This window comes from Ruditapes philippinarum, unplaced genomic scaffold (genome assembly GCF_026571515.1).
Source record: "Ruditapes philippinarum isolate M1 unplaced genomic scaffold, ASM2657151v2 ctg8640_1_1_1_1, whole genome shotgun sequence".
NCBI lineage: Eukaryota > Metazoa > Mollusca > Bivalvia > Venerida > Veneridae > Ruditapes > Ruditapes philippinarum.
The window spans coordinates 22435-36175 of record NW_026862012.1 but is presented as its reverse complement, the minus strand read 5'-3'; the positions used below and the strand labels follow the sequence as shown (position 1 = coordinate 36175).

The 13741-nt window shown below is 34.0% G+C and overlaps 1 protein-coding gene across 2 annotated transcripts in view; it reads left to right on the top strand.

The window, feature by feature from the left end:
• The first annotated feature begins 1138 nt into the window (after positions 1-1138).
• The window catches only part of LOC132717646 (uncharacterized), a 34652-nt gene continuing 22049 nt past the window's right edge, over positions 1139-13741 (top strand). The window contains exon 1 of one of the 2 annotated variants that reach the window (XM_060701164.1): positions 1139-1271. The gene's annotated coding sequence lies outside the window, so the exon portion shown is untranslated. Of the gene's footprint in view, positions 1341-13741 lie in introns of both variants that reach the window. The other variant, XM_060701161.1, reaches the window with a different exon arrangement.

The window sequence follows — 13741 nt, the reverse complement described above, 5'->3', positions numbered from 1 at the left end:
AACGGTAAGGGAAATTCGTGCGACATTTAACGTTAACATTGCGACATTTAACGGCAAATGATTTTGCGACATTTAGCGGCGGTTGCGACATTTAGCGGTAATGGTGCGACATTTAGCGGCGTTGCGACATTTAACGGTGCCACAGAAGGCATAGGGCATCGGCAGAAAATTTGGAACTTGGCAAGGACATATTGATTCTGAGATCCGAGCGCTATTATTATACGTATGGGGCTGGTCCTGGTACCCAAACTACCCCTTCGTCGATGGGTAGTTAAGTTCCTATTGCAATCTAGGATTCAGCTGCCAAGGTCTTGACTGTTGCCGGGAGGAGCTAGTGGGCCTAAAATAAGGCAGGGGAGACGAGGAAGGGTACTAGAGTGCGTGAGCCCATAGTATGAAAGGACGAATTGAATGATGGTGCCTTAAATTGCTGGCATCGGACCTTTTAACCTTCTTCATTATTGTCACTGGTTTTTTTAGGGTTTCATTTACCGATGAAGAGTGATCAATTTTCGGCTCAAAATCTGTTTCTTTGGCTTATTGCACAGAGGTCAATATGCTTCAAAATTAACTCTTTAAGGGCATGACTTGTGACATGTCCCACAACTCCAGATCACGTTCTCGGCAGCAAAAGCATAGATTACATACCTACATGCTCGTTGTTCCACAATCTTAAAAAATTGACTGGCCGGAAAATAAGTAATAGGAAAAAAAAAACACTATCAAAACATAAATGAATAAATATAGTCAATTTTTCTGGATATCTTTATAATGTTTAAACGTGCCGCTAATCTTGTTTATACATGTATTTAAAGGGGGTCATGCGTCATATAGTACTTGAGTATGTGTAAACAAATATTTGGGATAGTACAGACTTGCGAAATAAATAGGCTTTGAAATGTAAATTGTAATAAAAATCATCCGATTATTTAACGTAATTCTGTTTGAAAGAAGGAAAAAAGAATCCCCAGTCAAACGTTTTTCAGAAGATCATATAAATAAATTTATAGCAGTTTTGAGAGTTCTATATTGTTGTTTTTTCTTCTACTTTTTAGTTTATTTTCTTTTCAATTTTCTTTTAATTAAACATTAATTAATAGTTTTAATAAAACAAGGAGTACTTGTTTATCAATGCACACATAAATGTATGTAAAGTTTGTAAACATGATCTTTACAATGATTTTAAACTTGATCTGGTACAGACGGACTAAAATAAAGTACAGGAAAAATTAGGGGAAGTCCCTTTGAAATAACTTTATAATACCAATACAGTAAGTTACAATAACTTAACAGTGTTAACAGGATTATGCTAAAAACTCATCTATTCCATTAAATATCAGGTTAGACTTATCTTAAACAGCCTTAAATATTCGTTTTGTTATGTTTTAACGTAGATCTTTAATTGTGTTTGACATCATACAAGTGCTGCACGTTTAGGTGTTTAGTGAAATGTTAGTGGTCTTCTTTAGGTGCTTTTATAAGCTCATACCATTTTCATTGTCAGAGATATTTTCAGAGGTTGTTTTTAATGTCGATCTATTTAAGTTGGCAGCTTATATGGCATAATAGTTAACGGTTGTTATCTTATATAACCTCAGCCGCTAAGTGATGGTTATAATGCAAACAACCGTTTATATATATACGGCCATATAACCTGTCAATACTCTTTATAACGATTTAAGTATACAATTTACAGTCGAATTTCAGGGGGAAAAGAAAAAAAAACATTATAAATAGTCATGACAGGTTATATGACTGTATTTAAAATAACACTTGCAAAGCGGCTCGGGTTATATTTCCAAACAACCGTTTATATAGGGCCATATAATATGTCAATCTTTATAACTAATAATTATAAATTATAAATAATGTTGTGTTAATTACCTCAGATATATCAGGAAATATTTATAAAGATGTGATTATATAAAGCTTTTAGATACTGTACATCCCACTTTACTTTACTTCCTTTTAAATTATATTTATAAACGCAGTACTGCAGTAACAAAAACGTTACCTACATCATTTATTAAAAGTATACAAGGGGTTATCAGCAACTTGGCTACTCGAACATCACTGTGGGTTCTAATCCTGACAGGGACTTCAGATTATTTCATGTGAGGAAACTATCCAGCTAGTATACGGAACGTCAGTGGTTCTACTCAGGTACCCGTTCGTACGGATGGGCTTCGGAAGTCTTCCTCCACAAGTAAAGCTGGAATATCGCTATATGACCTATACTGTGTTGGTGCGACGTAAAACCCATCAAAAAAATCTTACATACTCTACCTCTTTTTAATTAAAAATATCTGTAAACGCCGTACATCATTCATTGTAAATATACGAGGGGTTATCAGAAAATCAATGGAATACCTTTATAAAACAAACTAAAGCTTTAAATATGTATGATATAAATCAACATGTTAATACATGAAATATTTTTTTACAAATAATACAAAATGTATCATGAAAATATAAAAACTACTGCAAGCAAACGCACTAAAATTGAATAAAAATGTCTAGAACATATAAACATAAGGGGTGGTAAGGGTTAGTTATAGCTACCCTTGATTAAAGAAAGTACATGCATATACTGTATGTCAAGATTCGTGTATCTATGATTGTTTTTTAGTAGCTTTTCTTAGTACTATATACCTTTATTTACCTTGATCTTGACGTTTTTACATTAACAGTAAAATGGTAAAACTCAATTTTTCTCGTTGCAATTTTAAAGATACGAGATCCAATCTTAGTTATACATTCATATGACTGTAAAACAGGGATGATTTTGTTTTAAATTTCATTTTTTTTCACCCTTTCTGCATTGTCATTCAGTGTAATAAACATTTGATAAAATACATCGTTTATGTAAAAATAATAATACAAAACTATGATAAGTTTTGATGAACATGTACACATCTATGATTAAATGTGTAGTTATTTTCCTTATATGATTTTATCATACCATTCATTTCATATTTTCAAATCTCACCATCCGTCACTTTATATGTTATTGATATTATCATTTTAAAGCAACATGCCTCCAATTAAATTCAATAATCATGAAAATTTTGAAAATGTATTTAAAAGTAAAATATTGTGAAGTGATCTATACACTGCAATCGGCGCATAAAATCCATGTAAATTACCAAAATGAAGTCAAAATATGCAAAAATAGCCCTTACTGGCAGTAAAAATATGGTGATTGAAATCTGCAAAATCAGTCATTAATCGCAAATAACATGTAAATTAATACTTGAATCTTGAATCTTAAATCTTTTTACTTTTCTTAAAATCTCATTACATTTTCTTTTTATTTTATATATAGTGTCTTATCTGGAGGCATGCAGCTTTAACAGGAATGATATGTATCTTAAAATAATTCAGCCTAACGTAACAAATGATGAAATTTATCTACATAAAGCCTCGGTCTCACTTACTCCCGGCAGAGCCCAGGACCATCCCGGTAAGTTACCGGGATGATCCGGGACGATCCGGGATGAAATTATTGTTGCGGTCACACTTACCCCGGCAGCTCTACGGTAGTTCCCTACTAACCATCCAGGATGCGCTCCGGATCATCCAGGCAGAGCCCAGGTGAAGCTACGGTTCATGCCGGTGCTTCCCCGGTCGTTCCCGGATGATGCCGGAAGAGCCCTGGTTGACCAAGGCAGAGCCCCGGTCGATCCTGGCAGAGCCCCGGCAGAGCCCAGGACGATCCAGGCAGAGCCCCGGTAGAACCCCGGTGGATTGAAAACGCCCGAAAATGATAACTTTGATACATAATTTTTATTTAATATAATATCTATTGTTCCAGAATAGTAATTTTTGATGATTTTCTGAAAAATCCTTATGCCATACTGGATAGAAGGGAAATGGGAAGGCTTTAAATACAAACAAGTTCAATCATCACAAATTGTCCTTATTTTTTTGAAATGATCCGGGCTTTGCCGGGGCTCAACCGGGGCTCTACCGGGATCAACCGTAGCTCTACCTTTATCCTCCGGGGCTCTGCCTGTGGTTACCGGGGCTCTGCCGGCATATACCGGGGCTCTACCGTAGCTCTACCGTAACTCTACCGGCTATATCATACCCCGGATCATCCCCGGTTTGTGCCGGCAGATCTTCGGTGCTTTCCCGGTATCACCCCGGTCGTTCCCGGCAGAGCTAAGGTTGATGCCGGCAAAGCTATACCTTCCCGGATCATCCCGGACCACCCCGGTGATATTAAATATTTTATTCCATCCGGGGTCGAATGCCGGATGTTCCCGGATCATCCAGGACGTTGCCGGCAGAGTTACGGATGTACCCCGGTTGTTCCCGGTCATACCCCGGTCGTTCCCGGATCACCCCGGACGTCTACCGGGGCTCTGCCGGGATGTAAGTGAGACTGTAGCTTAAAGAGTCTGAAACATAAATGAAACAAAATATAGCGCGGGGTTCTCTTCTTTGTTTGTATAGTTTGTATGTATGTGTATGTATGTTTGTTTAGTTTGTCTGTTTTATTGATTGATTGATTGATTGATTGATTGATTGATTGATTGATTGATTGATTGATTGATTGATTCATTCATTCATTCATTCATTGATTGATTGATTGATTTTTATTTGTTTGTTTATTGTAATTGTTTTTTCGGGGCCTGTTGTTGTTTCTTTTTAGTATTTTTTTATTTGTTTGTCTCTTGGTTTGTTAGTTATATAATTTATTATGTTTTATTTTAAGTATGGGTTTGTTGTTGTTGTTTCTTTCCTTCTTTTGCTCTTTCATTGTTTATGTTAGGGTTTTTGACTGACGTTATTGTGTGCGGACGTTTTCACTTTTGTTATTTCGTCGCTGTTTTATTTGGTTTGTTTCTCATAATAACAATAACGGCGATAATTCAGATGATGTGTAACTTACATTTTACCATGATAGACGATTCACACATGCAGTCTATAATAAGAATTCAGTTTGTCAATGAAAAGAGAAGATCTTCTAACGTTGCCAACAATGACAATTATGCATTTGGCACTTCACGCCCGTTTAACTCACAACGAGTGAAAAATGTCCATCGGTAAAAATGTTGTGAGCAACTTCCGTTCCTCGTTGTGAGCACCCATCTTTAACGTGTGACACGATAAACAAGGTGAGTTTTTCATAATTTTTGAAGATTACAGACATTTATGTAAAAATATCGAAATGCAGTTAGCTAGCGATGTGTTTTCCGAGTATGCACATGTAAAGATATTGCCTGTTGGTGGACAATTTGATGGAAATACCGTGCGACGCAGTCACTCGGGGTAGCTGGAAAACTGGAGACAACTTCTCTTTGGACCTAATTTAACATTGAAAACGTCGATTCTGGTGACGTTTTGTGCATTCTAACCTAAAACAGATGCCCACAAGTCTTCAGCGTAAATTATTATCTGAAAGTCTTCATAGAAACGAAGATATACCCTTTTTTGCTTTAATCCTCGTTGTGAGCAAGACAAGCGTAGTGCGTGTATGGTTTTAATATGTAATTCAGATGGTGAAAATATAATTTTCAATCTACCACAGCAATTAAAACGTTTTTGCACAGCAGCATTTCTTTGCAAGACGTTGTGCATACCCCAAAGGGAGGCATATTAGTTTTGAACTGTCCGTCTGTCAGTCCGTCAATCTAGCTGTCCGAAAACTTTAACATTGGCCATAACTTCCTTATTAGTAAACGGATTTGATTCATATTTGAACACAACATCCCTTAGCACCTTCCTACGGACCTGTATTTTTTTACCTTGACCCCTGAATGGCCTTTACCTTGAAGGTCAAATTGTCCAAAAACATTTAAGATTGGCCATAATGTCCTGGCATAATGTTTAGGCACAACACATCTTTGGACAAGGCCTTTCAACTATCCTTAATTCTTTTGACCTTGACCCCTGAATGACCTTCACCTTGAAGGTCAAATTGTCCAAAAACTTAAAAATTGGTTATAACTTCCTTATTAGTATACGGATTCTACTCATATTTTGAAACAACACCCCTTTAGACTGATCTGTATTTTTTTTTACCTTGTACCGTGAATGACCTTCTAGAAAATCCAAAAACTTTAACATTGGTCATAACTTCTTTATAAGTAAGTGGAATTAATTCATACTTGGACACAGTGCCCCTTTGGACAAGACCTTCCAACTGACCTATATTTATTTCACTCTGACCTTGAATTACCTTCACATTGAAGATCTAATTGTCCAAAAACAAATAATCTATCTGGTCCATAAATCAAAGGACAAAGCACCACTTCAGGGGCATTGTCAACTTACCGTGATAGTTCTTGTTTTACATAACTTGGTCAGTCTTCAGCTCAGGATAAACACATGTATGTGTGTATCACACAGATTGTGAAATTGTTGAAATATTCATAAACACCGCGTGATGTTCAGTCGTGCCACACTAGAGTATACGAAATAAAATACCTGATTTACCTCCACTGATTAGTTCTTCTGTTAATCTGATATGACTTGTGAATATGAAGAATAATTTTCAAAAAAAGAAAAAGAAGAACTATTGCAAAGAAAAACTATTGTACAAAAACGTTTTGATTGCTTTTGGTAGATTGAAAATTGTATTCTTGCCATTTGAATTACATATTAAAACCAGACAAGCACTGCGCTTGTCTTGCTCACAACGAGGTTATGGTGCTCACAACGAGGATTAAAGCAAAAAAGAGTATATCTTCGTTTCTATGAAGACTTTCAGATAATAATTTACGCTGAAGACTTGTGGGCATCTGTTTTAGGTTAGAATGCACAAAACGTCACCAGAATCGACGTTTTCAATGTTAAATTAGGTCCAAAGAGAAGTTGTCTCCAGTTTTCCAGCTACCCCGAGTGACTGCGTCGCACGATATTTCCATCAAATTGTCCACCAACAGGCAATATCTTTACATGTGCATACTCGGAAAACACATCGCTAGCTAACTGCATTCCGATATTTTTACATAAATGTCTGTAATCTTCAAAAATTATGAAAAACTCACCTTGTTTATCGTGTCACTCGTCATAGATGGGTGCTCACAACGAGGAACGGAAGTTGCTCACAACATTTTTACCGATGGACATTTTTCACTCGTTGTGAGTTAAACGGGCGTGCACTTATTCAAATAATTCTCATTCCACATGCAATGTTGAACAATGAGGCGGTCCAACCTTATCGTGATATAGCTAAATCTGTTTAATCTTTTTATCTATTAAGAAAAACTTATGAATGAAAATAGTTGTCACAATTTTTATCTCTTTATTTAACAACATTTAATCAAAGTTATCAGCTGTACTGAAATCTGATTCATATTGCTGGAAGTTAAATGATTAATCACTTTAACAGAGAATACAGAATAAAGTCTTACTGAACTTTCGTGGCTACTGACCAGGCGCTTAACTGTTGTTTGACCAACTTAAATACCGGTATTTTGTTTTCTTTTTTGTAAGTGATTATGGGCTGTGCCTTAAATCATTGAATCCGGACATACCTGTGTTTTAGATTAAAAATATTAAATGTCACCTGATCCACTTTCATTTCTTTTACGAATTCGGTCAGGATTTTGATATGAAAGTAATCCAACATATTTCTAATCGATTTATGAACTTAAAATATATCGTTAAATCTATGGCCTCTATCCAAATCACTTTTCATGTGCAATCATTTCGTATAAAAGCCAACAAAACACTATTGTAGTTTCATAACTGTATACAATTAAATATTCATAGAAAAAAATATGAATCAGTAATGTAGAATCGACTTTTCAATACTTAAAATATTTTATTTACCGATATATATTCATATTTTCATACAAATGATGGCAGTACATACAAAACATAGATGTAACAAATAACAAATATTTAAAGGAACTCCACTGCGGTCAAAAAGCCTAAAACATAAAATTTGAATCACTTACAATGATCGGCTAGGGCACTTAAAATAGAAATAATTGCAAACGATATTACAAATTATACCCAGAAATATATTAATAAATCGTGTCGTTGTGTTATTCTTACACCGATTTGAGTGAAAAGCGTCGCAAAGCTTTTCATTGATTGAGTCAATTGTTATATTTAAAATTATCATTCTGGAAAAACTGAGTGAGCTAATGATCTGATATTTTGCACATAAGTTATTGGTCTGGACCTACATCAAATGGAACATTAATCTCAAAAAATGATTTCACGTCCCGTCATGTCAAAACACACCTCAGTGGAGTCCCTTTAATAGCCATGATATGCTAGCATGTAGGTTGTTTTCTGTCTAGACATATTGTCCCTGGCAATTGTCTCCTTGCATATTGAGGCAGTTTCACAAACTTTATATATTTTATGTTTAATTTAAAGAGAATTCTGGCTTAATTTGCATGTCTGAAAGCATTGATTTTACAAAGAAAATGGATTTAAACAAAATGATTAATAATTTAATGATTCAATTATTGTACAAAATGAAAATAGAGAATGTGTTTTACAAAACAAAATAATCATAAAGGACTTATCGCAATAAGTTTGTTTGGCAAATTGGCAGAAATATACCTTTGATTATTAACAATTTAATTATTTGCCTAAACAATATAAATATGTCTACCATACAAGAAAAACACACACACAAAAGCATATACATTAATAGTACATGTTTACACAACAATAAAATATGAGTTGGTTATTTTTTTCAATTATTAAACCAATGGCACTATCATAAATTTCTAATTAATACGGTTCTTAATTTAATAGCGCAAGCATTAATTTAACAACATTTCTAACAGTTCTTTTTTGTCGTCAGAAAAAAAGAGATAGACTCAAAATAGGAAAAGAATAATTAGTACACTATCTTACACGTTATTCTTTAAAGCAAAAAGTGATATTCATTTTCAACATTTCTACTACAGAGTTCACAGGATTAATACGATCGTCTCTTTCGATTTCGACAAATCTTTCATTTTCATTTGCTAAATTATGTGACGATAATCTAAATCGAAATATTGTTTGTCTAAGAGGATTCGGTTCTTCTAAATAATTTATATAACAGACTAAGTCTTAAATCATTTGTGAAATTTAAATTTTGATTGATTTAAAGCGGTTTTACCCAACTATTGTACACGTAATCTTTATTTTAACATAGGATGAAAATCTATATCGAAATTTGATTCATTCCATAAATATGAGAGACATAAATTATACGGTATTTTTACAGATATAGCGCAATAATTAAATTGAATTTAGATTGACTGACTGACGCTTTTAACTCTGTAAAAAATAGTGTACTTAAGTGAATCTGAAAATTTCATTAGCTCAATCTCGTATAATAGAGCTCGGAGGGAAACGACCATGCTCTCATGACAATGGACAAGTTTTCAGAGTACGAAAGTGCAATAGTAATCCTCTACAATGTATTAAAATGGGCGAATTTTTGTTCTACCTCTTGAATTGTCCAGAAGAAAAATGCTTGAAAGTTAGACCGTCTGTCCAAGAAAGAAGTTTTGCGTCCAGTGTACATGAATCAAAACCAGTCCAAGTACTCCAGTGGGAAAAAAAATGCAGAAGATTCTTTCAAACAATTTGATGGTCTTTTTAACTTTATCTAATTTTCTGACATGATTGACATTGGAGGAATTGTAAGCATATTCAAGCATTGTTATATTTTCTAGTCCTTCAGGGTTTGCTTGAGCTGGTGTTGTAGTTGTCCCGTCGCTTTCATGAGCATACACTTTCGAAAAAAGTACCAATTTCCGTTAGATTGTTTACATTGCTCACATAAGACCGTCTTATTCAGACTCTCGTATTGACTTGTCCCGAAGCTTTAATGAGCACACGCACTCGGATACATTGCTCACTTAAGGCCGCCTTGGTCAGACTCTCGTATTGACTTTCACATAGACTAAAGACATTTTAAGGAATGATCCATTAGACCACAGCTGTTTTCTCTCGGCCAATCAGAGAAGTTTAAAAGTGTTTGATATATCCCACACATCACAGTAAAGTGTTTGATATAACTATCATGTTTGTATTCAACTGAAAGGAAAAATCCGTTATCTGCACGCTTTTATGCGGGGAAGTTTTCTATGTAATACATATAGTGAAGTAAAAAGTGTAATTCCTCTCTTAAAAAAAAAACATAGTCCTTTGACCAATGTATTTCGTCATTTCACCATTCTACAAGTATATTTACTGTATTTGTTAGTAAGAAAAAAAAAACAAGCAATAATGAAATGAAATGCGTTTATCAATCTATAATGAAATGAAATGCGTTTATCAATCTATATAAATCTATATCTAAATTTTACGACCGCTTTTGTTTAAGACGATGGTGCTAATATTTAAAGGCACTGTGATTTCAATAATCACACCCTGAATTATGCCCGGCCCACTCAGACACTGTAGATGTACGTTTGGGAGAGGGGATAACACTCGTGGGGAAAGGGGTGGAGTTTCGGAACGGTAACTGGGCTGCTGTTGCAACGCTTAGGAAATGTTATGCTTTAAGGCTTCAGAGGGACGTTTGTAATTTTTTTTCAGTTCATGAATGAGATAAAAAAAAAGCCAGTGCAGGGTGTATATAAAGCATACAGTAAATAAACTAATCTATACGTCAAGTAAAATATTTTCAATTTCAGCCGGACAACCAACAAATATCCTGCTCCCTAGTGTTGTTTAAGCAATAAGAAAAACTTAATGAAAATTACCTGCCCATTTCTCCAACGAGCCACTTTCTTGATAAGCAGCCATCGCCCATTATTTCTGTCGGTAAGCGCTTATAATTCAAGCGCTGTGTATGGTGTTACGTCATTAAATCGTTTAAATGAGGAATCAACAGGAATCACAAAATCCTGAGTTGATTTACGCTCAAATTGAAATTGTAATGTTATCACATTCAGAAATGTTAAATTCTTCCCAATTTTCTTCTGATAGAAATTTATTTAGGAATGTGAAATATATTATTCATAGGATTGCGTATTCAGTAACTTATGAAAAAACACGAACTATGCCATTTTCTCGTGCAATTGTTTTCCTACAATAAGGCCAAATAGATTGAATAAGTATAGGATAGATCATGAGTACCAGTTGGATGTGAGATTTATCAACGAGCGAAGCGAGTTGATAAATCTCACATCCAACTGGTACGAGCGATCTATCTGACTTAGACCACAGATAGTTTTCTTTGTTTAAGGTGAAGATTAAATATGCGAAAACAAACTTTTTCTTCGACAATTTCATAGGGATATCCAAATATATCTTATTCAATCTATTTGGCCTTATTGTAGGAAAACAGCTGTGGTCTAAGATATATTTGGATATCCCTATGAAATTGTCGAAGAAAAAGTTTGTTTTCGCATATTTAATCTTCACCTTAAACAAAGAAAACTATCTGTGGTCTAAGTCAGATAGATCGCTCGTACCAGTTGGATGTGAGATTTATCAACTCGCTTCGCTCGTTGATAAATCTCACATCCAACTGGTACTCATGATCTATCCTATACTTATCCTACCTTAAAGTTGAGTTTTAGTGCTAAAGAGGTAATTTTTTTATTGATTTTTTGTGGGCGTCCCATTTAAGATTTCGATGATTATTGAGATTTCAAGCGAACCGTGATACGTGCACGTATTGTACAAATTGTTTGCCTTATGAATAGTGAAGTGACAATAAAATGAGGAATTCAAAATATGAAAGTTCATTGTAGTTTTTATTCTGAAAATGCTAAAAATATCACTTACCTTAAAATTGACCTTCAGTTTGAAGGCTTGAAAGACATTGTAGTCATGTATTGCACGATTTGGTAAACTGATACGTCACGCGTTCAATATTTACCGTAAGACATGCGTCATTACCATAACCTCACTTGTTTTAAATTTTATTTTTTCCCTTTAAAGAAATATCGAAGAAAATTTTAAGCATTTCTCATTTATTTCATTTATACATTCATTATACAACAAAAAATCTTAACATTTGTATCGCTATTAAGGTGAAAAATATATTCTAATGTTGGTATTTTTAACTTTTATGGAGGTTCCTGATTTGTCAAATGATACGAGTTTTTCTGAACATAGATTTAACGTGTTATTAAATCAAAAGATGTAATAGAAGTCGTTTTATTGAATAACCTTTTATGAACAAATGATATCGCTACCCATTTTTTCACTATTTTGCATTTAAAAAATGTTGTGGTAATGACTATGAAGTGTTGCTCACCCAATTCATTTATAAAATATAAAAAATCAGACAATATCTATGCACGGAATTCAATATCAAAAGATGCTAGATAACAATATAAATGAATGAAATGACTGAAGTTGAGAATTTTGCGATATCCAGTCAAGCCTTTGATCTTTCAACAGAAAGGCAAAAACTATAGAATCACCCGCACTATTAATAGTGGTACAGTAGTCATGCCAGGCATTGGTCGGTACTTGCAAACAAAAGTAAAACGACACTAAATTCTTTGTAGGGGTATGATTCCGGGACTTTTTCCGAAGTTTTATGATTGAATAATAAACTAGGAAGACAGAAAACAGCATGGCTTTATAATGAAAGGTTTTATTGAAGGAAATCGTGTTATATTCATAATGTGTTCGGGTAACAATGGTTAATATTATGCATACGTAACTCTGAACATGCATTTTAATTCTTATTGTCAGATACTATATTTATAATTATGGGTGTAACCGTGTAGTCTTAATACTCTTGTTCTCTTGACAAATCTTATGTATCATGTTTGTGCCAATTTAAGTACGATCATGTTGAAATTTTCAATAAATACATTTGAGAGACATGATATGATATTCCATATTATTTAATTTCATAAGAAACACAAATTCAATAAACATGCCCAATAAATGTGTTAATGCGATATAAGCCATTGTCGCAAAATGAATAAATAAATGAAAATTATTCCATTATTGTATGCCCACCCTGACTATTGATTACAACATGACACCGTAGTCGCATGGATGTGACCCAATCTTTTTCGTAATATTGGGGTTATTAAATATTAGACAATGTTTGTATATTCGTAGACGATGGTTTGTGGCACTGCACCAAAACTTATTATGAGGTTCATTCCACCGGATTTAGCTTCTATCTTATTTAAGTCTAGAGATTTTGGTGATATTCCATTACTTTCATGTTGTTTATAAATGTTTAGAATGATTGTTGGTACTCTTGCCGTGCGCTTGTACATATTTAAGACACCCTGTAGAATCTACAATCATAAGTTGTTCTTTAGACATTGATAAAAGCGTAGTTTGAAGCGCATCGTATTGGTAATGATCGGCGATGAGATTGCCATTTATGATGACAATAGTCTTCCTGAACTTCCCTGTGGACTGTAACAGACGATCGACCATTAAGGAGCTAAGAATTCTTAAGACTAAATCTATCCAAAAAATAAACGTACAACGATACGGGTAGACATACGTTGATTTAGAAAAGACATCACAGGTGTAATTATTTCGTGAAATTTATACTTTTTACTATTATATTATCACATTCATTGGATATGTATGTTAAACTTGTGTTTGTTGTGAAATTAAATAAATGGAATAAAATATCATGTCTCTCAACAGTATTAATTTAAAATTCCGGCATGCTAGGGTCAAAATTGACTCACATTAAAAGATATATATGCACAATTATCAGATTTATTAAGTGTATATACATATGGAAAATTGTTGGAATTTTGTCCCTTAAAATGATAACTTAATTGTTGTATCAATAGCTAGTTAGTCACGTTATTACATTTTTAGAGTC